Genomic DNA, 26,516 nt, shown 5'->3' with positions numbered 1-26,516 from the left:
TTCATTGATTAACTGAAGTGTACACTACAGAGAAAAATAAATGCGGTCCTCTCAAAGCCCTATTGTCTGGCCCCCACCTTACCTCCAAGCAGTAGAAATGTTTAAATATGCTTTTTGTTGTTTTATAGCCATTTGCATTTAAATTGGGTGTGTCACTGTCACGTTTTATTAGCTATTCCTCATACCAGTCCTGTGAGGTTAGCGCTGTTATCTGCATTTTACAGGCGAGGGCACTGAGAGGTGAAGCAACTTGCCTGGGATCAGATGGTACAATGAGCCCCTGGAAGCAGTGGATTTTGGTGCACAGGACCCGCCTCCCAGCCAGCAAGGCTAGTCCATAAAACTCTGTGGCTGGGAACACAATAAAGAACTGTGGCTTTTCTGCAGTAGACTTCAAAAGTCATTTTAATTGCATTAATTCATATGAAAGAATTGAGTTAGGATTGCATTTCTTTGGATGGATTATTTTCTTGTGAGCAGATAGTTTGTTGTTGTTGTTGTTGTTGTTTTAGTAGGTACTTGATTGGGCTGCCTAGACCCAAGATCCTTGAAGGAAGACGCTCGCTCCAGAGATTCATCCCCATTATTTCCTGACCAGACACTGGGCCTCCCAGAAGTGTCTCTCCTTGCAGCAGTCTCCCCACAGAGCCCAACCATGTAGCATAACCCCTAAGCAATATTTGAATTAGAGTAAATAAATTTTATGAAATAAGAAAGTATTTAGAACGTATCTAATTATAAAAATTTTAACATGGTCCAAGAACTTCCTAAAATTGAATGCACAGTAGTCTCCCCTTATCTGTGGGAGTTATGTTCCAAGATCCCCAGAGGATGCTTGAAACCACAAATAGTACCAAATCCTATATATACTATGTTTTTTTCCTGTACATAAATACCTTTGATAACATTTAGTTAATAAATGAAGCAAAGTAAGAGATTGATGATAAAAATTTATAATAAAATAGAACAATTATAACAATTCACTATAATAAAACTTATGTGAATGTGGTCTCTCGATCTTTAAAAAGGTTACTTGAACACAAGCACTGTGACACCACAATAGTGCATTGGAAAACTGAAATGGCTACTCAGTGACTATAGGGTGGGAAGCCTATAGAGCATGGAATGAATAAAGGGAAGATCCACGTCCCAGACGACGTGGAGCATGGCTACACCAGATTTTATCACCCGTCTTCACACTACTCAGAACCACACGGAATTTAAAATTGACAAATGGTTTATTTCTGGAATTTTTCATTTAATGTTTTGAACCACAGTTAGGCAGGGGTAATGGAAACCAAAGGACGCTAAACTTCAGATAAAGGGGACTGCTCTACAAACAGTGGGTGCAGATACACATGGCATTTTCTTCTCCTGAGAGGATCAAGATTGCAGGCAGTTCTCCTTAGAAGTGAGAGGTGAATTGGGAAATCGAAGCTCAGTGAACTTAAGGAGCTTCCTTATATGTCACACAGTAGAATCCCAGCTCTCCCTTATAATAGCAGGACCTTGACAATGATCTTTGTTCCTGGAACAAGCATTGGAAAAATGACATCCCCGGGTTCTTTAACTCATTGACTTCATCTAAGGAATTGGTTTCCCCCAAAATGGTATCTTTGATCAAAATAAAACCACCAGCCTGGCTTTTCCCTTGTCTGATACAATTGCACTCTGGAGGCTGGCGGACGTTCGACTCACAATGGAGCTCACACTCCTTGATGTCCTTTCCCTTCCTAGCAGTATTCCCAGCATTCCCAGTTCTGATAACTCTGCCCAATATGGTTAGCAATATTATTATTGCATCACTCACTAACTCCCTCTGTGACACTGGGTGATTTGATTAAGACAAGTGGTTTTCAACCTTGGCTGCACTTTAGATTCACCAAGGGAGCTTTTAAAAAGCCCCTCCCAGTGGCCCGGCCACACCCTGGACCAATTAAATCCAAATCTCTGGAGGAAGGACTCAGCGGAGAGCCAGTTTTTAAACCTCTTCAAGTGATTCCAGCATGCAGCCCAAACTGAGAACCACTGACAGAAATGAGAACAACAACAACAACAAAAAAATTCAAATTTCTTAGGCACTTATTATGTACCAGGTGTTTTACATGCGTTAGCTTATTTATTTCTCACTGACTCAGATAGGCTACTTAACTCCTCTAAAATCTCACAGCTGGAAAGTGGCAAAGTCCAGTTCGAAATCCCAGTCATTATAATTCCTGAGGCATGCTTTTATCACAGGAACAGATGGTTTACTGAAAACTGTCTGTATAACATAAATTTAGTGAACATTGAATATGGCACCTCCTGTTAAACACCTGGTACGTAGTAGGTGGGCCTGAAAAATCTCTGTCACCATCTTTCAACCCATCCACTTTTCTAGAATGTTCCTTCTGGCCCATGCAATGACACGACACACAAGACTTTAAGATCAGAGAACTTTGAATTAATCCCAGCAGCTCTGCAGTTTATACCACCTTTTGTATATACTAACCATGTTGTATCAGAATTTCATTATATGGGGATGTTCAGTTTTAGGGAATATATATTAATGAACCATATAACTGAAAATGTGACCTGCCTATTATATACATTTTATTGAAGCTTTTAGCTCAATATATTTTAATTTCCTATGGCTACTAATTTTCCCTCTTGTCATTATGGGATAAATAGAGGCTCCCCACTTAAATTGAGGGGAAAGTTGTCAGCTGCTATGCAGATGATGTAAGCAGCCCATCATCCACCCACTGTCTTCGCAGGACTACAGCAGGAAGCTGTGCCTAGCAGTTCTGACATTTACTCCCAATTCCAGTCTATTTGTGAGGGTCACAAATCATGTTTTCTGTTTTGTTTTGTTTTGTTTTTTTCTGAATTAGTGGCATCCGCCAAACTGGCATGGATAGAGCAGGGAAGTAGACAAGCTTCTTCCTCAGAGTGGGACTGATTTTGGCATCTGCCAAAGACAAAGGGATGATGACTTTGTCCAGAGTGGCTCTCTGGGCCGACTGGCATGGAAGTAATGACAGCCAACGTCCATAGCAGCCTTCTGAGCCAATATCATCCTAGATGTTCCACAGAGAGCGAGATGGGCTGTTTCATGCAGGGCTGTCTGGATTCAGAGTCTGGTCTCGATTCACAGAACCATCCCATTGGTCCTCAAAATCTGCTGTCTCCACACCTATAGATAAAAACAACCAAAGACCAAAAATACATATTTTTTAAAATTATGCATCTGCACTGAATACATACAGACTTTTTTCCTTGTTATTATTCCCTAAACAACATAGTAGAACAACTATTTACATAGCATTAGATATCATAAGTAATTTAGAGATGATTTGAAGTATATGGATATGTGCAGGTTATATGCAAATACTGCACCATTTTACATAAAGGACTTGAGCATCCTTGGATTTTGGAATCCATTGGGTCTTGAAACTAAGCCTCCGATGACACTAAGGGACAACTGTACTTTGGACCATCCCTCTAGTGGGTTGGGGGATTGCCACTGAGGAATTAAAGGGTCTTTGTCAACCTCAGAAAAAGGAAGGACCGAGACATATATGGCTGGGCCTCTCTGTGCCCTTCCTTTCTCCCTTATTCCTCCAAGTCACAGTTTCCCTCCAAATCCTCTGAGATGGAGGGCACCACAAGAGGACAGAGACAGTAGTATCTGAGGGAAGGAGAGCAACTAAACATCTATCTCTTCTCCCTTCATTCCTCCATTCATGAGCCCGGCATCGAGTGCTGGCTGTGTGTCCAGCATGGTTTTCAGTTCTTCCTACATATTAACTCAGAGAAGTTCAATCCCTTGTCCAAGATCCATTGCTTGAAACGGTGGAACTCAATGGGGACAAGATCAGAGAGTCTGGCTCCATAGTCCACAACATTAGAACTAGAAGGCTCTTCTGGAGAAACCTCATTAGGCTTTCATTTGTTTCCATCTGTCTTGGTCGGGATCCTTGTCTGAATGTCGCCCTCGTATCTTTTTCCTTCATGCTAAGGAGGGTACCACTAGCTACTATTTCAAAGCTGTAATATAAGGACAGTTTAAAACCATCAACTACTAATTCATATCTCCATAAACAACAGAGGCAATTCTAGGAGTGATGGGAGGGGATGGGGGCTCTGCTTAAACAGAGATGCAGGGGCTCTGTCCTTAAAACAGGGTTTTTGAAGATACCCGATTCTTAGACATTGAGCTGACCAAGAGGGGATAAGAAGACAACGGCTTCCCGCCAATGATAATCCCTTGGTGCTTCACCACCTATGATTGCCCCTTCACCCTGCCCATACCTCTGTAAATAGTGCCTTCCATGAATTCCCTTAAATAACCCCTCTAGAGTGCTATCTCTTAGCTCGTGGTTCCTGACTGATTCAGTTAGGACTTGGAGAACCTATATAACACCCCAAAAGGAAAGTATTTCTTTATTATTGTATCTGCTTTGGAGTTAGGCAGACCTAGTCATGAAGTCCAGTTCGATCCCTTTCTAGTTGTGTGCTCTTAAGCAAATTACTTAGCCTCTGAGCTATACTTTCTTCACTCATTAAATGAAAGACAGTGGCTGTTAGGATTAAAAGAAATAGGATTTCCCCCTCTGCCGCTTAATAAAGGCGTTGCTGATCCAAAAAATAAATAAATAAATAGCATAGGTAAGCTACCTAGCCCAGCGTTCGGGTACATATTAGTAATTAATAGAACTGGAAATGGCAAATGGGAAGATGTCAAATTCAATAATGCAATACAAATTCCATAATGAAATTATTAAATTGATTTAATCTACACATTGCCTTCTTAAAAAAAATTTTTTGTCATAGGTGGACACAATACTTTTATTTTGTTTATTTATTTTTATGTGGTGTTGAGGATCGAAGCCAGTGCCTCACACATGTGAGGCAAATGCTCTACCACTGAGCCACAACTCCAGCCCCTTTTGAGGCTGATATTTTTAAAAAGGTGATAAGTCCCAGTTGGACAATGATGATGTGAAGCAAGGCACACACTACAAGTGAACTATAAAACCTTTCCAAAGGGTCTTTTATCTATAGATCTGCATTCTCTTTGGCTCATCAGTTCACAGCAATTTTAGGAATTCATCTTAAGGAAATAATCAGACAAAGATGCGCCTTCAAACACGTTCATACTATCATTGTTTAGAGTATTTAAAATTGGAAATAACAAATATTTGACAATATAGAATTAAGGAAAGCTTGGAAAATCCATACAATAACAAGTGGATGAATACAGGTGATTTTTTAAAAAAAATGTCCATAACACATTGGGAAGTAAAATAAACAGTTACAAAACAGTGTTTCTACTCCATATTTTTTTAAAAACAATAAAGAAGAAAAATTGAAGGAATATATGTTGATATAGCCATTTTGGTTATTTCTGGAAGACAGGATCACAGTTAATGTCCTCTACTCACACACTTTGTATTTTCTAGTTTTCTACAATGAACATTTTATTGGCTGCAAACAACAAAAAAGAAAACCCTAGCAATTCAGCAGCCCCACAATGCCAGGACCCAGGTCTGAAATTTTCTTGACTTTTCCTTCGTGGACTTGAGGTGGCCCCTGTGTCCCAGTTGTCACATATGCATTCAAAGAGAGAAGAATGGGGACAGAAAGGACTACTCCAAGCAAAGGCAGGAGCTCCAGGGCAGAAGTAAGCCTGATGGGGGAGATTTGTGTCCCATGATCACTCTACCTGGAAGACAGAAGGGAGAAGGGGTCTGGGAAATGGGGTTGAGGAGCCACTTTGCAATCTCTGCCAAAATGGGTATTGCTTTTATAATAATAATTAAAACAAAATTAATTACTGAAAATTTAAAACAAATAGTTTCTTCTGTTCTTTATTCCTCTAACACTTCACTCCCTATAGTCACCCTTCCACCCTCTCAAGCTGCAACAGCCAACAAGTTCACAGTCACTGAGCCAATGGGGCCAGGAAGAGTCAAGAACCCCGAGGAGGAGAGGAGCTGCACCCTCCTGCTGGTGGAGCAGACTGGTGGGCAATGTGCCGAAGGACGAGGAAGTCCACTTGCTCATTCAGTGGACCTCACTGGGTCTCTCTGGTTTGAGGTTCAGGCTCTGAAAACTTATCAATGAAGAGTTTTGTAATGTCAATTATTCGAGCCCTGCTCTTGTTTTCTAGACTGTGGGGAACTGGCCCTGGAATTTCATCTGGCTTGCTTTGGTCTCAGTAACCCCTCACAAATAAACTGCATGCCCTGCAATCTAGGAACGCACTAGATTGCACGGGTTCAAATCCAGGCTGGCCACTTCCTTGATGTGTCCCTGCACCTGCTACTTAAGCTCTGAATTTCTGTTTCCTCCACTGCAAAATGGGAATGATAAGAGTCCACATTTCACAGGGTTGTTAGGAAAGATTAGATGAGTCAGTGTTTGTCAAGTGCTTAGAAGGTTCCTATCACATAGTAAATGTGATGTAAGTATTTGTTTTAAAAAATAAATAATTATGAGAAAGGCAGAAACAGCCTCATTTGTTCGAGATTTCATCTTACTTGACATAAAACTAAAAAAAAAAAAAGGCTGAATTTTCTTTTGTTCCCTGCTTGCTGTGCTACACGGTCCCTATAAGGTCCTTTCTTAGCATCTGGATGGCCATCTTAAGTGATAGTCTCTATTTTAAGGAAAAAGTTTTGCTTTCTCACCCAAGGACCTTTCTGAGAAAGGCTTTCCACTCCCTCATACCAACCCAACCCCTAACCACCCCCGCATTAAGATCTGCCTAGTTATGATTCCTAAGCCTGCCCCATAAAAGTCCTGTAACCCAAGCCTGTTTTGCCTCTATCCATCTACAGAGAGATGGCCTTTATTTGTCAGCCCTGACAAAGAAACTGTCTCCTAGGTATCTCTGCCTGGTCTCAGTCTTTCATTTCTCGCTTATCTGTCTCTTGTTCCTCACTTTCCCTTCAGTCCCGGTGACAGGAAAGAGAGTACATAGGAAGCTAAGAGCTGTAAATTAAGAGCTATAAGGCCCATACTGGGTGTTAGTGATTCCCCAATCTCCGCATATGTAGCAGATCACCTAAGATTTAGGAGGCAGGTGCTATCCCCACCCTCATTTTATAAATGGCAAAGATGGAAAAACCACAGATCAGAGGGTTGGAGTAATTTGACCACAATCACATGCCTACAGGTTCAACCCTGGTCTGCGTGACTCCAAAGCCCGCATACTCCATATTAAGAGTGATCTTCGCCAGAGAGACTTTCCTCTACTTGATCCTGAAAGGTTAACATATATATCTATATCAATCCTTAAAGATGCTTAAGGGGCTTTTACTTAAAAGGCTCTAGTAACAAATCATTCTATAGAATGCCGTATTTCTCTATATTTAGTTTGGCACATTCGAATTTTCACATATGGTGTTTTCTAACAATATGGTGCATTTCTATTGTTCAAAAAAATAAGTTCCAGGTCAGGCACTTACCTAAAATTCTGGGTGTTTGTGGTATTTTCTCTCTTATGGGATTTGGAAACCTTTCTCTGAAGCTCAAGTAGTCCTTACTAGCAATAGATGAGGGTTTTTGTCACAGTCCTGGGCATATTGCCTTGAAGCAGAAGCCTGGCTTAGGCCAGCTGAAATCATCAATAATTAACATCATAGATGTCTCTCAGGTCCAAATTCCTCCCTGATCAGCAGCAGAATTCCTTTCTGCTCTCTGATCTGTCATTGCCACCTTTTCACAGTGCCAGTTCCAAAGACAGAACCGACTGTTACCCAACGTTTTTATTAACAACTGCACTCAATGCTCAAGCAAATGACACGTGTTCAAGGAGAGTTTCCCTGTTCTTTCTCTTTAAGAAAAAAAAAAAAGAGAAATCATTAAACCACACCCTACCCCACCCTTACCCTCTAAGTTCTTGAGTCTCTAGTGCCTGAGATAGAGCCAAGATTAAAAGAATTGAAAAGAAAGTGAGCTTTTTTTTTTTTCCCCTGAAACTTTTGTTCCCAGCTTATAAACACTCCCACCCCTGGTTGCAGAGCCCTGGGATCTGACCCAGTGTCATCTCAAGCCCCACTGGGGCCTTTTCCTTGGCTCTGGGCCTGACCTGTGTCACTCCCCAACTGCATCCCAGGGGTATTAACCCTTCCAGGAGATGCATGCTAGCTTCCAACAGTATCTACCGTCCTGCAGCAGTGCTTATATTCTTGGCTACATAATAAATTCTATTCTTCTGCCAGGGGGTTAAAGGATACAGACAGCCAAGGAGCAGCTGCAAGGAAGCTCTGAAGTAGGTATCTCGTGGGTGGGGCCGCTGCAGGCAGGACAGACCTGGAGAGAGATTAGGTGAAACATTAGCCAGGGCCTTTTGGACTCAGTCCAGTATCTTTCAATGATTTCTTTATGTGACTTGGGTGCTGGGTTTATTTGGCCTGGGACAGGCACCCATTAGAAGATTTCACAATGATTTTGCCATGTTACAGTTTTAAACATGTGAACTCCGTCACCAAAGGAAATTTGTGTTTTTGCCATCTCCCCCCAGCTCTCCACCTCTCCCTGGGGAGCTACAGGGAAAAGTACTCCAAGCGAATTCATCAAAATGACTAGGAAACCTCTCAAAATAATAAATGTTGTTACAGTCTGGATCTCTTTCAAGTTTGAGCTCATTTTGTGAGCTTGAAGATCCATACATCACATTGGATGCATATTATTTTTTTATAAAAGGACTATTGCACAGGGACAGGTAAGTTATTAAGACACATAAATGCAATGACCCTCAGAACACCAGACTGTATTTTAACTAAGTTAATTAAGCAGTTTGGCCAAGAAGAGGGCAAAGGATAGGTGCTGTAATAATTCCTTAAATTGCCTCCATAATCCAGCCTTACAAATTAGAATAGGCTAAAAGCTCCAAGCTCCTAAAACAAGGCCCTGTGAAATTGATGTGCACAGTTAACATCATAACAAAAAGAGAAAACACATGTTATATCTCCTTGGGCTTCTCTCACCTAATAGAAGATGTACTATTGTTAGATAAAGGTAAAAGCTTTGGAAAACATGAAAACCAATTCAAAACAGGTTAGTAAATAATAACAACAAACCCAAAAGAACAAGCAATGATTATTATTATTGTATTTTCAAAATACCTTCTAGGAGATCAACTTCAAAAGAATGTTTTTATATGAAAAGATACTTGTAGCTGGGTCCTGGGTTCTCAAGGCCTTCCTGCATGCTGCAGTAAGATTAGATAAACCCCAAGGTGAGACTGAGAAGGAAAATCTGCGTTGGAGAAAGGAAACTGGTAATGATGAGGTGGATTCTCATTTTATTTGATGCAGTTTTCTGATATTTCCAAATATCCATGAGCAAGGCATTTAAAGATCTGGATCCAAACCACCCACAGCCCTCGATAATAATTTATCCACGTCATACGGGCCACTAGGTCAGTTGATTGTGAAAGAAAATAGGAGCAAGGCTCCCCTAGCCTTATTGTGTATGTCCTTTGTCTCCAAATCTGAGCCCTGCTGCTAAGCAGGACTAAACCACAAGGATATTTTCTACCTAAGTAATCTCTTCTGTCCTGAGAGACTGCTCCTTAGATAATTCTTGCAACTTATTCTCAAAATAAATAAATTAATTAAATAAAAATAGGCTGATTGCAGTGTTGCCGATCCCAGCCTTTGTTAGCTGCCTCTATTAATCATGGCTGACAGGAGAGACTAGGGGTCATGGGTAATTGAATTCCAGCCAACCTTCAGACCTAATTCAAGTCAACCCTTTGACCTCTTCTTTGACCAAATCTGCTGCCAGAGCTAGTCAATAAATATTGTTTTTAAATTTCAAGAAACCTGTTTTTGAGTGCCTACTACGTGTTAGCTTTGTGAGGGATGTATCCATTACCTCTCGTCATTCATTCATTCATTCTGTCCACACTTCCAGCGGCCCAGACACAGTGAATTAAGAGATAGAGGAGAGGAGACTAAAAAAGGTCATCTTGGGGTCAGTCCAGTGGGGCACCGTGTGTTCTCCAGACACTCTGACTTCCCATCAGCGCGGGGAGATAGATCTTTAGCATTGACAGGAAGCCTGCAGCCCTTTCTGCACACGGATATGGATGATAAGTGTTTTCCCTACTCTCCAGGAGAAGCTGGGCAGGACCTTGGGGTTCCAAGTCCTCCTTCTGCCGTAGTTGATGTGGGATGTCAGGTTATGTTATTTCACCTTTGTGGGCCCCGGGTTCTTATTTGTGATAGAGAACAGAGTGTGCACTTGGTGGGGGGAGAGAGGAGAGGTGGTAACTAACCCAGCAAGATTCTTAAGATAACCTGGGGGTTGAGATAATGCGTCTGGGGAGCTCCTAGTAAACTGTAAGTCTCTTTGCAGTGGGCGATTCCTGCTAATGATTGTCACAAAGTCTCCTTGTGAAAAGTCCAATGAGCAGTTAGAACTGTGAAAGTCAGGCTAGGAACAAAGACCTAGCAGACAGCACTCACTCTGCTTTCAAAGAATGGATGTTTGGGTGGAATGTCTCATGAACTCTCTTCCTTTAGTTTGCTTGGTAAGTCTCTGGATCACCTCCATTTCGGCTGAGCACACGTGATCTAGATTTTATTGCCAGAATGCTTTTGTGGTATTTCAGTTTCCAGAAAATGAGGCACTAACTTACTTCCTCCTCTGAGCTGAGGCCACACCATATTCCACCAGCCTTTCCTCATCAGACAGTTTGAGATCACCTCACCAGTTGACTATCAGTGTTCGGCCATCACCAACCCTGGCTTCCATAATGAAGCTCAGGTTGAATGGCTACAAATAATTATCTTGGCAGCAATACTTTTTTTTAGGAACTATGAGTCCGTGTTGTGCAGAAGTTTGGGGGAAAACAAAAAAAGGTGCGGGGGGGGGGGGCTCAAATAATAGACTTTCTTGTTTTAATTTCAAAATGCTATGAAGCCCCTATGATGTAGCAAGCAGCCCAGGGCCACTGAGCAGCCTGGGGAGGCTGTGTTGAAGGGGCAATGTTAATGGAATTATCCCTGCTGCCGGATAAGTGTCTGCTGTAGAGATAATTACCCAGGCAAAGATGAGGTATCGTGGAAGATAAACACGGGAGCAGGGACCTCACTGTTTATTTTCCATGTTGCAGAGTCATCTCCTCCACTCTTTAACTTCATTAGCATCCCTGCTAACCCCGGGGCCACCCAGTTTCACTTAAAAGAAAGAAATTAAATAACCTGAACCTACATGTGATTGCAAACAAGGTTGCCGGGGATGTGGGTTGGGATGTTTTGGCTGATATAGTCAGTGGCAAACAAGTGTTCCCTTTGCCCCATCCATACCTCTCCCCTGTGTAATGAAAAATGGATGTGTCTCCACTTGGGCTTTTCACGTACTTTGTCCTGTTTAATCTCCACACACGACAATTCCGTGACTTTGGAGTAAGTACTAGTGGGGGAAACTGTGTGTCAGAGAGGTGAAGTAACTTGTCTAAGGTCATCAGACTCCTGAGCAATGGAGGGAGGATTTCAGCCCTTGCAGATCAGCCCCAGCTGTTTCCAGAAAATCCTGGGCCCCTGCACGTTCCAGCCCCTCACGGCTGGTCTTCTAGACTCTACAGATGAGTCCAGACAATTTTATTACCTCTGCAGCTGCTTCTGCTATCTTTATTAGAGTGGCTGCCAAATCTCCCATCCGGTCCTTGGTCCAGTTCTGTGTATCTGTTTTTTTTTCTCTTTTTTTTTTTTTTGAGAAAGTATTTGCATTCAACCCCAAGTGGTCAAGACCAAGCTTTTAAAACTCACACCCACAGGCTTTGCATTGGACACGTTCCCTGCCTTCTTTGGCCAATCTGTAAGCAATCAGTCTCCTCTAGGCTCCTTCTCCCCAAACTTATTATCATAAAAATTACACACAGTGAAAGGAAAGCAAGGAGAAATGAAAGACGGAGACCAGGCAGAGATACACACAAGAGTTTATTTGTCAGAGCTGACAAATAAAGGCACATCTCTTCATAGATGGAGAGGGGCAAAACAGGCTTGGGGTTTGGGACTTTGATGGGGCAGGCTCAGGGATTAGACAGGAGTGGGTCCAAATGCTGCGGTTCAGGGTCGGGTGGGTGTGAGGGAGTGGTGAGCCTTTCTCAGAAAAACCCTGGGGCAGGAAAGTGAACTTTTTCTTAAAAATGGCAGCCATCATTTAAGATGGTCGTCCAGATGCTACTCAAGAACCTTACACACAGAAAACCTGAAAGACTATTTCAGAGCACATCTGTTTGGCTTCCACCAAATTCAATTATTATTAAAATTTTGCCATAATTGATATACAAAAATCAATCAATTTCTGTTTTTATTTCTGAAACATTTGGGAGTTTATTTCAGAAAACATGGCACTTCGGGCCTAAATGCTTTGGTGTGCATTTCCTAAGAACATGAAACATTTCCTACAGGAAGGCATTACAAATACAGTGTCAGACTGGAGAAAATTAACAAGAATTCCTTAGTATCATCTCCTATCCATTCCTTAATCATAGCTGTTTCTTAACTGTTCTCCAACTTTCTTTTATAATTGTTTTTTGAAAAAACCCAGTTTTAGGCAATGTGCTGGTAATAATGTCTCTTTAAATCTTTTTAAACTAAAATACCTTCCCCCATATTTATTTTTTTCCCTGCCGCATTTAGTTTTCAAAGACTCCAGGTTTGGGATGGTTGAATTGTTTTCTATTTCTAAGGGTCTTCTCTGGTCCCTATCTTCAACTCTCAATCATCCCTTATTGAGATGGAAACTCCAGAATTTCTACAGGGAGGATCCTGAGAGAGAGTGCAATCTGGTGATAAGGTGGGTGGTTGGGAAGTCTTTTGCATGATAACAACACTTAAAGAACAAATTGATACTGGTGATTTATTTGTCATGGCTGCTGTCCTGAGGCCGGGGCTGGCTGAAATGTAGGATAGTGGTAACACAGGATGGTAAAGATTCTAGACAAACTGCCTGGGTTTGAACCTTAGTTTTGCTTATTCTGAGATGTGTGTGACCTTGGAGAGATTACTTAATCTTTCTGTTACTCAAAAAATTTTATGATTTATAAAATGGTGTTGCAAGCATGACAGAATCTAATTCGCAGAGTTGTGCTGAAATGAATTAATAAACACAAGGCAGTAAGAATCCTGCCAAGGACCAGAGTAGTATCTACATGCGGCAGCCATTATCATTAGCAGTATTCTCCTCTCACATTCTACTGGCTTCCTTCTCTACTCACTTCCATCTAACATTTCTGGCTGCCTGACAGTTTTGCCCATTGCCTTTGACATGATGTTTCATTTATTCTGTTTGGCCTGGGAAACTTCTAGTTTGCCATCAATCTCATTCTCTTTCCTTTCTTTCTCCTCTCTCTCTCTCTCTCTCAAATCCCCATTGTTGTTGTCCAATCAAATTCTTACAAAATCCTTCATTTGTATCTGTTTTCTTGTGCTTTATGTCTGGTTTAGCTTCCTCCCTCTTTGCACTGAGGCATAGAATCATCCTTGGATTTAAGATCCAGTTAAATCTGTTGTTTCTAGTCTAGGAACAATTTTCTGCTGAAGTGACCCTGGAAGCTTCTTGGTTACCAGCCATTCACTCAGCCAATCATCAAATCTTTTGGGCCTCCATGAGGGACTGGGCACTGGTTTAGCCTTGAGATGCAACAGTGAGCTAGACATAGTCCTGCCTGTGGAAAAGTACCTAGCCCATTACTCAAAGTGAATCTGCACTGCAATTAGGAACCCATGTAGTTCTAGAAACTCCCTGACCCTGAGCACTTAGAGAATTCCAGGAGAGTGGTTGAAGGAGATGTTAAGAGGTCCTTTTCCCCAAAACAAATTTTACATTGACTTGAAATTCCTACCATGAGAGGCCCTCTAAAGTGGCTAGTACCATTTTCTGTTTCCCTATCAGGCCTTGAAACAGTCCTAGAATCATTTTAAGCTTTAACCATCTGTGACTACTCTATTTCCATAAAAGTACCTAAATTTTTACTAGACTATCACCTGGCACAATTTCGTCATCTGAAGAATGGAGATAATAATAGTACTCACCTTAGAGGTTTGCTACAAACCTTAAAAGAAACAGTATGCTTAAAATGCAGCATGGATGTAAGTGTTTGATAACCAGATAAAAATAAGGCTGTTGAGAGACTCTGATGGAGTCAACAGAGAATAAGACTCAGAGCTGGTGAGCTTTGAGGGGGGGGTTAGAAAAGAAAGGTGAAAGTACAAGGCCTGACTCGGGGAGCAAATGAGGCAGGAATCATTTGAGGAAATTGTGGAGAGGACAAAGGGAAAGTAAAAAATTAACTTTGAATACTTTATAATTTAAAACAACAACAACAAAAAAAAGTTGGCCTCATCTCCTTCCTTTATTTTAAATGCTGGTCTCTAAGCAACCAATTCCAGAACAAACACACAATTATTTGATGCGAATTGGCTAAGAAATGTGATGGGGGACAATTCTCCACGGGTCTTTAGTTTCTGTATTTCTTGTGAGAAGGGACATTGACCATCTTTGTTCCTGAGTATCTTTTCATGGATATTTGTGTAGTGAACATCCTGGAGAAATAGAGATAGTCTCTCCCTCCAGAGCAAAGGACAGAATGTTTACTGCCATTATTAAAAAAACAAAAAACTTTAATAAAGGAGTCATTTTGCCTTCTCATCACTCGACAAGAATTGGGGAGTCAGGGAGCTGACAAATGCTAATACTCTAGCTGCTGCGACCACTGGAAGTAATAAGCTGCCCTTTGTCTCTGACCCAGGAGTTTCGTGTCTTCTATCTTACCCATGAAACTGTGAGAGGCTAACTCATCTGCTTGCAAGTAGGGTAAAATCTCAGCTCCTTCACGGTTCTTCACAACTGTTACAGTCTAGGATCCTCCTATGCTCACAGTCCTTTGCTGGAGCAAGCAGCTCCATGTGGTTCTTTGAGAATGATTGGCAATGTTCTGTGCCACATGATCCTACTGATTGGACAAGGGGAAGCATGTGAATCAAAGGCAATCTATAACTGGTGGCCATGTGGTTGTCTAACACATAGGCACTGCCCATTGGTGGCAAGAGTAACTTATTGAACCACTCAAATTCTGTCTTGGGAATTGAATTTGAACTCAGGATCCAGAGAGCATATCAGTCATGGTAGTAGGAGTAGCTGAGACAAGCAGAGCAGAATACTGGAATAGCAAGGAGGTGCTGTCAACAAGGAGATGGGGACAAACCATCTAATGTTCGGACTTTGGTACAGTCCCCATGAGCCTTGACCTCAAGCTTGTCCTGCTATCTGCCTTCTTTTGGTAAAGATTGATTGTTCAACAATTTCCATGTTTGGGGAGGGGTGGCAAAAGTGGCTGAGTGAGGTGTTCACTTCCCTTATGTTCTTCTTTCCATGTAATCAACAAAGGGAGAAGGTCTCACTATCATGTCATGGAATCATTCCTGCCTTCTCCTGACCTTTTCTTCCTTGCCCAGACCAAGCTACCACCTGGAAATGGACCCAATGTTTTCTCTTTTCTGACTCCCCTCCCCACTCTCTCTTCAAACCAGTGTCTCTGTAATTTCAGACCTATATGCCATTTCAACAAGAATGACGGGCGGTGCTTTTGACCTCCTGCCAAAGGTGCCCATTTGTGAACAAAGGCGGGGAGAAAGGAAATCCCTGCTCTAGGGCTTCCTGCTCCTTTTCTGCCCTTAAAAGCATTCCTAGTTAGTGACTCTCCAATGACTCCAGATTTATAGCGCCTCCATTTACTGTCTTTTTCTTTATTCTTCACCCTGATCCCTCTCTGTGTTGTCTCTAGTCTTCTCAAACCCTTCTTCATTCCTTTTTTACTAATGGGGAGCACATTGGGGCACCAGACCAAGCAACTGGCTTCTTGTAGTCACCTGAGCACTGCAAATTCCCAGGCTCCTTTACTCCACAGCTCTTTTCCTGGATCATCCTAACCCATCTCTCCCACGCTGTCTGCGTGTCTCACTCTTACAGTACCTCAAGGAAGAATCCAGGAGAAAAAAAAAAAAGAACAAAACCAAAAGTGCATTAAACAGTATAATTTCATTTTCTAAATGAATAGTAAAAAGGCACAACATGTGCTTTTTTAGAATTTTTTCACAGAGAATAGTGGTATGTGTTTGTAGAACAAACAATTGTTTTTTTCACAGCCTTCTGCTTCTTGAGCATTTTAAACTTTTTATAAAGCTATCTCTGTCACCAACATTCAGCACCGGGCTAGGGTTGGGTGACTAAGGTTGGATCTGTTGCATAGCATTTGGGACTGATATGAACACATTGCCGTGGTAAAAATACATCTTTCTAAGCTAGTGTGGTGGTTGAAGTATGAGTCAGTTGAGTGAGCTTGGGCAGAGAGGGGTTGACAGCTGGATATCCATACATGTGGCAAACTCTCAGGGGGATGGAAGTGGGAGGATGCAGACCTAGGATGCCAAGATGGTGTTCTCAAGGTCAGGCAGCAAGGTCTATAAGGTCTCTAGACCAATAGCAAGACCCAGCCCACCTAGAGATCAGTAATCAGAAATAGGCAGCTGTAAAAAATGAAGAAGTAATAAATTAATAAAACAAACACACATACACAACATTGTGAATTTTTGAAATTGAACAAATTGTGCGTGCTCATTGTAGAAATATTGTAAATTATAACCAGGAAATAAACAAAAACATCATCCATAATTTTGATGCTCCTATACTATTAACATTTGGATGTGCATCATTTTATTTCAATATGTATTTATATTTTATATACACATCCATAAATGGAGACATATCATATTCTCTTATATATACTTTTCTTTTTGCTTACATGCTGCTGTAACCCAAAATTATACATTCACAGCATAATTTTATTTATTTGTTTGTTTGTTTGTTTTTACAGTAGAATGCATTTTGACATGTAGTATACAACTGGAGCACGACTTCTCATTCCTCTGTCTGTACATAGTTCAGAGTCACGCCAGTAGCGTAATCATACATGTATATAGGGTAATAATGTCTGTCTTTTTCTATGGTCCTTCATATCCCCACTCCTCTTCTCACTTCCCTCTACACAAACCAAAGTTCCTTCATTAATCCCTATCCCCCTCCCCACTATGGATCAGCATTTTGCTTATCAGAGAAAACATTCAGTTTTATTTTGGGGGGATTGGATTATTTCACTTAGCATGATATTCTCTAGTTCCATCCATTTATCTGCAAATGTCATCATTTCATTCTTATTTAAGGCTTAGTAATATTCCATTGTGTATATGTACCACTTTTTCTAAATCCATTCATTGTTGAAGGACACCTAGGTTAGTTTCATAGTTTAGCTATTATGAATTGAGCTGCTATAAACATTGATGTGGCTGTGTCACTGTAGTATGCTGATTTTAAGTCCTTTGGGTATAAACTGAGCAGTGGGATAGCTGGGTCAAATGGTAGTTCCATTCCAAGTTTTCTGAGTAATCTCCATACTGCTTTCCATAGTGGTTGCACCAATTTGCATTCCCACCAACAATGTATTAGTGTGCCTTTTTCCCAACATCCTCACCAACACTTATTATTGCTTGTATTCTTGATAATTGACCCTCTGACGGGAGTGAGATGAAATCTTAGAGTAGTTTTGATTTGTATTTCTCTAATTGCTAGAGATGTTGAACACTTTTTCATATATTTGTTGAACAATTATATTTCTTCTGTGATGTGTCTGTTCAGTTCCTTAGTCCATTTATTGATTGGGTTATTTGTTTTTTTAGTGTTAAGTTTTATTAGTTCTTTATATATCCTGCAGATTAGTGCTCTCACAGCATAATTTTAAATGGCTACATGGCTTCCCATTTTATCTCTAAGTTATTTAACCTACTACTTATTTGGTCCACTCACTTCATTTTCAATTTTCAATGTTTCACTATTATGAAAATACGGTACAGTACATCCTTGCCATACTTCTTGGAATACTTGTCTGACTGTGTCCTTGAGAAAAATTTCTAGAAAGGGAATTTCTAGGTCAAAGAGCAAGCACTTATTTACAGCTTAGGTACATATTGCAGCCATGCCTTCCAGAAAGTTTCCACCAATTTATAGTTTCATCAGCAATCAGATTGGATTTTTGAGAAAGTTTTCATGCAACTCTCCATTCTAAGGAGGAGTTCAAGAATCACCTGCTACTAGAAATCACAAGCCAGCTTGATAAACGGGCAGAACAAGAAGATTCTGTTGCTCACACATGGCTCTTTGATGCTGTGGCCTCTGTCAGTTCTACCACAAAGAAAAGAGTGTCCTTGTGTACATGGTCATAGTCTAAATTGATCATGGAAGCCATCAAAGATCCCCAGTTTTGAAATTGTTGGAGAGATAAACCTAGTGCAAGAATCCTGGGTCAAAAGAATAAGTTAGCTAAGGTAAGTGTGTTCAATTTATTATTATTGATGTATAATAAAGTATTAAAAACTTAGTTATTTAAAGCAACACATATTTACTATCTCAGGAACTGTTCCTATAGGTCAGGGGGAACTTGGTAGCCATAGCTTATCTGGGTCCTGTGAGTCTGTGATGAAGGTGTCACCGTGGGCTGAGTTCTAATCTGGAGGCTCAGTTGGTGACATGCTTCCAAGCTCTCTTGGCATTATTCATTTCTTGCAGCTTCCCATGGAAGTTTGATTCCTCCATGTCACCAAGGAGAGCAAGACTCTAAAGTAGGTCAACTGACTACATGGAGTCCTACTTAAAAGGAAGGAATCAGGGAAGGCCATCCTAGCAGCTGTGCCACACCCTATTGGTTGAAGCAAGTCACTCACAGGTCCCAACTACACTCAAGGAGAAGGAATTATCCAAGGATGTGAATTCCAGGAAGCAAGGACCACAGGGGCACGTCAAAGTCTGTTCATCATAGTAAACAACTCTGAAATTTCCTTCAAGTACTTTCCGCATGAGTAATCAAGGAAGCCGAAAACTTGGGAAAATGTAAAATCTGAAACTCATTGACTGAAAAATATTCATGCCATGTCTCTCATTTCAAGAGGAGGTGGCTAGTTCAGCTTTCTCTAAACAATATTTGGCCTGAGATCAGTGTGGCATCTTCAAAGGTGTACACCGGCACATGTGTTTCATGTTTTCTTGGGAATTCAACTCTGTATCCCTAGGACTCTTATTTTCTCCCTCTTTGTCTTGTGGAATGAGGTGGCATACTCCCAAACCATGTTGTGACGACCGCAGTTGAGACATTTTCCATGTGAAGTTGTGCTAGCTATTCTTATGTCTCTAATTGCTCTGTCTCCCCAAGACCAGTCCTGAGTCCCCACAGCCTTTTATAAAAACTTACAAAATACAAAGGGAGTCAGGCAGTTAAAAATATTCTTTAAAAAACATAATATGAATCACGTTAGGAAAAGGAATTCCCTCCTCGTATCCACATTTTTTTTTATCTCTCTTGTTAAACCTCCAAGGAGAGTTTATGTTCTACATTTCAAACTTTTCTCTTTTTAGTCCAATTAACTAATGTCCCAATTGGAAAGCGGTTGTAAAACAACGTTTTCTTAGGAAAACACTGTGTATTTGATGCATTTGCTTATCACTGCTCATAATTGCCATTATTTCAGATAGTATCAAAACCTTGGAGGGAAGGAAGGAGGAGAAGAATCCTCTAGAAGTACTTCATCCTGAGTCTCTTTCTCCATGTGGTTCCCTTTCTAGACCTACAGTTAGAGCCAAGCCAACTGTGATGGCCCAGGGGTGAGTGGCAAATGACCCCTAAGAAGTGTGAGCTACAGTCACTCAACGAATGTGCAGAGATTTCTCTCTGGCGGAGCTCTGTGTAGCTGCTTCAGTAATCAACTTATTTTCTTACAAAGAAAAAAAAAAAAGGTAAGTTCTTGGTGCATATGGTAAAGATAATGATGGTCAGCTCAAAATGTTTCCGGAGTGTTCAGAGCCACCCTCCTCCCCTTCCCTGCTGAGCGTCAGGCCCCGCCTCCATCCTGTAAGGAGAGGAAGAACATTTTCTAAGAACAGCCAGGGGGCTATCAGATTAGCTGGAGAGCTGACAGTAGGAGTTACATTCCCCAGGAGGGCAGGGGCCGAGTCAGATGGGAGGGGACCCGTAGGGACTGTGCTTGGGCTGCTGTGCCCTTCTTTGACAGGAAAGCTGCAAGAGCAACTAGAGAGGGGAAATAATGTGCTTGGGTGAAAGGGTTCTTTGGGCTAGGGGTTGGGTGGGGGAGCTAGGGAACAGGGCAGCGGCTGCCTGGGGTTTTTAGTAACAGTTACTCCAGGTTTTCCTACTTGACCCTCTGAAGGTTTGAGGTGTTATCAGTGAAGTATCGATGTTCCTGTTCAACCAAGGCTTCTTTCAATGTTAGGTCATTCCACCCTCTTTGAAGCATACATCAGATCCCTAGGACTACTGTAGCCAAGTTCCACAAGAGTGCCTGAAAACAACGGAAATATATTGTCTCACATTTCTGAAAGCTGGAAGTCTGAGATTAGGCTCTTTCTGAAATGAGAGGACTCCTTCTTTGCCTCTTCCTAGACATCTAATGGTTGCTGGCATTCCTAGCTTAGTAGGTGCATCATTCTAGTCTCTGCCTCTCTTGTCACATGTAAAGTGTGTGTGTGTGTGTGTGTGTGTGTGTGTTTTCTGATCACTTATAATAAAGACACTAATTGTATTTAGGAAGTATTAACTCATATGACCTCCTCTTAACTAAATGTATCTGTAAAGACCCTTGTCTTAGACTGTTATTTTTTTTCTCCCTGTTATATAGCCAAATACCTGAGGCTAGGTCATTGGAAATATAGTTATTTGGCTCACAGTTCTGAAGGCTGCAAAGTCCAAGGGCATGATGATAGCTTCTGCTAAAGTTGTCATAACATGATAGAAGGTGAAAGGGCAAGTGAGAACATGAAGAAGGGACAAAGCTCAAGGAGCAGCTTCACCTTTGAAAAATCTGCTCTCCTGGTAACTAATTCAGTCTCATGAGACTGAGCATTCACTCCCTAGGGAAAAGCATTATTCCCTCTTAGGGACCTAATCACCCTTGAAAGGCCCCACCTCCCAACACCACCTCAGTGGCAATCAAATTTCAGAGGGGACAAATCAAAGTATTCAAAGTACAGCAATGCTGTTTCCAAGTAAGGTCATATTCTGAGATTCCTGGTGAATGCATGTGGAGGGGACACTATTCAACTTGTACAAAACAAAACAGAGAAATACACACACACACACACACACACACACACACACACACGATTAAAACTTCTAGCCAATCAAATGCAGATTTTATGCTCCACCGAATTAGACTTGGGAACAAAGTCAGCGGTGCTCTGCTGGGGAAAAGAGCTCATGTGAAATGTTCAACTTCTCTAGTCTGTTCCAAGCCAGCAAACCTCACTTTAAACAGTGTTCTCTACTTTTTTGCTGATCCTATTCTCCAAACAACTCCATTTCTACATGTCCTAGATGTATATGCACATCTGTGGAGTATAAACACACACACACACACACACACACACTCACACACACACACACAACTTCTGTCAAGAACAAGGGACCCGTGGCTATCTACACCTGTACCTCCTGCATCAGCAGATGAAGCGCTTTGCTTCTCCTGTTTAGGAGAAGCAGACGCAAGTATGTAGGGTCTTTGAAATGCATTTGTTAGGGTTGGCCAGAAGCACTGGGCAATCTGCAAGATCAGGGACTACTGGCTTATCTTGTTACAGGAACACACACACACACACACACACACACATACTTTACATGTGACAAGGCAGGTACAGTGTCATTGGGATACTACTCAAGGAGTTAATAACTCCTCACTCCCCTTGCTGAGGAGGTCTTATAATAAACCTGGTTCATCAAGTGCCAGAAGATACCTTGGGCCACATCTTGCCCAATCAAGGGGTCTGCACGATTGAGGATGGCTAAAATGTAGTGTCAGTTTTGCTTACACTAGATGTGCAAGAAAAATGTAGTTTAACTTTTAATAACTGATCCATGTCCTTAAATGCCCCCTAACACCTGCACTTCTGGCTAATAAGAGGTGCTGGTGGAACTGAACTTTAGTCTGGTCTGGTGGACTTGGGCTACTCCAGTCAGCATCCCTTTGGGGTGAGTCAGTTTTTCCAGTTTACACCCTTCTTCTTGCTCTTCTCCAAGATGAGAGCTGGGTATTGGGAAGGCTCAAAGACTTTGGGCTGTTGGGGAAGAGGGAGGTCCTTTGGGTTATTCTGGCCCTGGCAGTGGGCCCACTGACATTTGTAGGGTGGGTAGGCTGCTATCAGCTCAGGCTGCGTGGAGGAAGCTCACTGTTGGAATGTGCCACCAGGGCTGCAGCCTTGGTCAGGGCTCGGTTGTCCCTGCTGACTCAGCCTTGCTTCTGGCCCCCTAGCACTCTGTGATCTGAGGGACCCATTGCAGGCCCAATTTGGTGAGGGGGCCCACAACTTGGCCATTCTTTCTTCCAGGGCCAGAGCACAGGTCCTGGCAGGGCTCTCAAGAAGACAGAGTCCAGGGCTATGGTCATCCCATTCTGAGCTTATTCTCATTACATTGTCCATTCTGGGCCAGGACAGGAACCTGAGAATGATGCCAAGGTGGACAGATGGTCCCCAACTCATCATGCTTTCCTAACAATTTTTTTAACTTTAGGATGTTGCAAAAGTGATACACATTCAGTAGAAACCATACTCTTCTTCTCGTCTCAGGCTAGCAATATGCTATATGAGACTAGCTGGTGGTGCTGGGTGTGCCCACTCCCGTCAGCCACGCAATCAGGAGGCTCACTCCCAATGCTCCACGGTGGACTGTGTTGCTAAGCCCTGGTGTTTGGTTAGATGCATTAAATGCATTCTTTTCATTAATATGTTCAGCTTATGACATTTTCAACTTACAATGGGTTCATTGGGACATAACCCCACTGGTCCAGGGCCATGTGTATCGTCTTGGCTGCACTGACCTGGCTACGCTCTGAATTGTTGGGGTGGTCAGAGGCTAGAGATGCAGCAGAGGTTTAAGCGTGGAAAGGAAAACAGCAAAAATCTAGAGAAAATGACTTTGCCCCCATCTCACCCCTAATACTACTGTTTGAACATGTGGTCCACAATATTGGGCGTAGCATGGGGGACAAAATGTGGCAGAAAAAAGGCAAATCAGATATGAAACATTAAGCTCTCAATCCCATAAAACTTCCTGAGCAGTTGAAATGTGACTAGCACTTCTAAGGATCTGAAAATTTAATTTAATTTAATTTTAATCTTTAAATGCCTATGGGGCTAGTGGCTATCATATTTGATGGTGCAGCTCTACAGTCCATGGAGTTCTGAGAACTAATGTTTTTTAAAACATAAAATAAAATATATAGTGTTACAATGGAAACCAATTAATTTAATATTTACACTGTTAATATTTGATTACATTTTAAAGATTCTTTAAATTTTTTCATGGTATAATATTCTATGTACTTTCTTTTTAATGCATTAAATATCAGTCCTGCAGTGAGCTTGATAACTATTGTGATTTTGAAGTAGCGATGAATAAAAACAATGTTTTCATATATCTGACAAATAAGGTGACATATCTATGATGTCTATTGAAGATAAAGTCATATATATTGCTAATGTTACTCTGGTTGGGGGTTCAGTTAGGAGTCAGTGAAAATAGATGTGCAATTATTTTCCCATCTAAGTCCACAAGCCTCCTAGACTCTCATCACAGACCTGTCAGGGCTATATGGACCAGGCTAAAAGTCCCCATTCTAGTTTATGTAAAAAGTCAGCTGATGGGTGCCTGCTCCATGCCAGGTGCCACTCTGGAAACTTGGGTTGCAGTTGTGACAGACACCGACAAGGTTGGAGTTTTCAGTGAACATATTTTAATGGTGGAGAAGGGAAATGTATGAACGACTAGATAATGTCAGGCGGCAGTAAATGCTATGAAGACCATAAAATAGAATGATCTTACAGAAAGTGACTGAGAGGGAAAGTGCTATCTTAGACTGGGCTATCAGCATGCTCTCTCTGGGAAGTGCCATTTGACTTGAGATGTGGTTGGAAGAAGGGGACACACCAAATCTGGAGGCAGGATCTTCTGAGTGTAAGGGTGGCCTTATAGGAGGTAAAAGCTAAAAGGGTGGGTGTGGTTGGAGCAGCAAAATCCACAGGAAGAGCACTGAAAATCCAGGTCAGGGAAGTGGGGGGGTGCCCAGGTCGGAGCTGGAGCACTGAGTTTGTGAGCCGCCATTGTAGAATGGCAGGATTTCTATCTATTCTAAAGATGGATGGCATGATTCCCTCAGTAAAGAACAGATTAGCTGTGGAAGTGGAGGGGGGAGTTCAGGCAGGTACTGGTGGTACTGGTGGCTGGTGAGTCAGGAGGTGGTAATGTACAGAGAGAAAGTGAGTGAAGTCAGGACATCTTTTGGGGTATAACTGATAAACCACAGACAGAGGCTAGGGAGTCCCAGAATGCCTCAGGGCAGTGTGGTTATTGAGATGAAATTGTGGTGGGGAAAGTAGATTTGGGGGTAAAATCAAAGCTTCTATTTTGGTTTTATTAATGCTTTTTTAGGTATCAGAGTGGGTATGTTTGAATGCAGAAATCTAAAGCTCAGCAAAGAGGTTAAGACTAGGGTTACAAATTGGGTTCACCATCACAGAAATGGTATTTAGATAATGTGATAGAATGAGATCAACAAAGAACAGTGTTTATAAAGAAAAGAAAATGCCAGATTTGCACCCTAGGAAAGCTGAGTGTTTAGGATTAGTTTATTGATTATTTATTCTTGGTCTGGATGTTCAAGTTGGTGTGTGTTTCCAATCGCAGTAGAGAGCCCTTCAACCCAAAACAGGTCCTCTACTGATCTGGGAAATGGACTGTGGATTAAGATGAGGACCCCACAGAGCCCTCTGGTCAAATGCAATTACTCTGTTTGTAAGGACTGATTACCCTATTTTCCATACTTAACATCACAATGATGTTTCTCTGGGGTATTTCCCATCCTTTTTTGGTAGGTCCAGTCTCTGTGGATAATCAAGTATCTTTGGATATGTTTGGAGACTCCTCATATTTGAAAAAGTCCCCATTTTGTGAGTCCCACCTTCCTCTATAGATTTCCCAGGGAGCCTTCTTATGGAGTGATCTAGGATTTTCTTTCTTACAACACATTCTCCTGCCTGGCTTGCTGTCCTTCCTGGGAGATTCTATGAGCTATTTATTATCCTTTAATAAATTATTATTATTTTTGTGTGTGTGAAACCAGTGTTGATGTTTTAGTTTCCCAGGAAACAGAGCCCCAGACAAAGATTTGTGTGTAAGAGGTTTGAGGGGATTGTCCTCGGAACCAACATCTGTGAAAAGAGAAGAATGCAGCAGAGGGCAGAGAGAGAACTTGAACTGTGATCAAGTTCCAGCAGAATCCTCATTTGATCTGATGGGCACCCTAGAGCTGAGAGGTCCTTCAGAGTTTCCCTGGATGAGTAAGAGGGATGAGGATTCTTTTTTACCCTGATCCCACCCCTGGTCTTTGAATACAGGTTGTCACAAAGAGGCATGTCCTTGGATGAGGTGATTCTCTTAGCCTGAGAGCCATCCCTGATCAGAGATGCAGTTGAGACCAGAAAGCCACCAGTCTCCAAGACAAACTTTACAGTTGACAAACCCATGACTCCTCTGGAGTCTAACAGTCTAACAGATTCAACAGATCATGTTCTTCATAGTTTGAATAAGAAACTGAAGCTCATAAATATTAAATAAACTGCTAAAAAGATAAAACTCAAACCTTAGTCTCCAAATTCCATGTCTTCGCCTGCAACCATATTGAAAGTTGCAGAGAACAAACCAATTTATGGACAGGCAAGCTGTCCAAGCTCTTGAATAGGGTCTGAGTGGTTTTAAAATTTTGAGGCATATCACGTTTAGATTTTTCCTCAAGAGATCTCAAATTTAGCTAGGATTTGGGGGCAATGGATTCCATTTGTGGAGGAATGTTACCCTATTCTTTGGGGACCGAGGAGGAAGCCAACAATAATCTAAGCCCCTGCCAGACATTATCTGCTGACCCCAGGCATCTATCCCTGCCCTCATTAATGTTCCCCCACCGGGTCTGGAAGCCAGCTAGGGTTCTGGGTGAGACTTGAGTTCCACCTGTGAAATGCACTTCCATGATATTGGGAAGGCAGAAGAAAGACCTTTCTTATAGGTATGGGACCTTTCTTATAGGTATGTTATGGGCAAGTTAGTCCAATGAAAGCAAGGAATGGCATCCACATCCACTCCCTGTCACCAACGTCTGGAACAGAGGTGGCAGTAGCAGCAGGTTTGCTGATCCCCCTTGGGCAGCTGCTATCCCCTGATTTCTACTCCTCTGGCCCTTCCAAAAATTTTGTAAGCACTTAATTTCCTGGATTAAGCCATTCTCTTTTTTGATTGAAATATTTGTAATGATTTTATTTTGCCCTTGCTGAACCCGATATAGCAACCCAAGCGTGAAGCCAGCCAGCCAGTGTCTCCACTTTCCACACCCACACACCCACACATG

The 26,516-nt window shown here is 41.8% G+C and overlaps 2 long non-coding RNA genes across 6 annotated transcripts in view; one reads left to right on the top strand and one right to left on the bottom strand.

Moving 5' to 3' along the window:
- Positions 1–26,516, top strand: part of LOC124094712 (uncharacterized) — a 110,624-nt gene that overhangs the window by 71,484 nt on the left and 12,624 nt on the right. For all 5 annotated transcript variants that reach the window (XR_006852335.2, XR_006852327.2, XR_009226908.1 and 2 more), the window contains one exon: positions 19,675–19,845. This is a non-coding gene — a long non-coding RNA (uncharacterized LOC124094712). The remainder of the gene's footprint in view (positions 1–19,674; positions 19,846–26,516) is intronic.
- LOC124094877 (uncharacterized) lies at positions 1,220–8,295 on the bottom strand. The gene is made up of 2 exons (XR_009226916.1): positions 8,226–8,295; positions 1,220–6,071 (listed from the first exon to the last, which is right to left on the bottom strand). It is a non-coding gene; the product is annotated as an uncharacterized LOC124094877 (long non-coding RNA).

Source organism: Marmota monax, unplaced genomic scaffold, assembly GCF_021218885.2.
Source record: "Marmota monax isolate L192 unplaced genomic scaffold, Marmota_monax_Labrador192_F-V1.1 WCK01_AAM20220418_F8-fsc00025, whole genome shotgun sequence".
In the NCBI taxonomy this organism is placed as follows: Eukaryota; Metazoa; Chordata; class Mammalia; order Rodentia; family Sciuridae; genus Marmota; species Marmota monax.
This window is presented reverse-complemented; position numbering and strand designations above follow the sequence as displayed.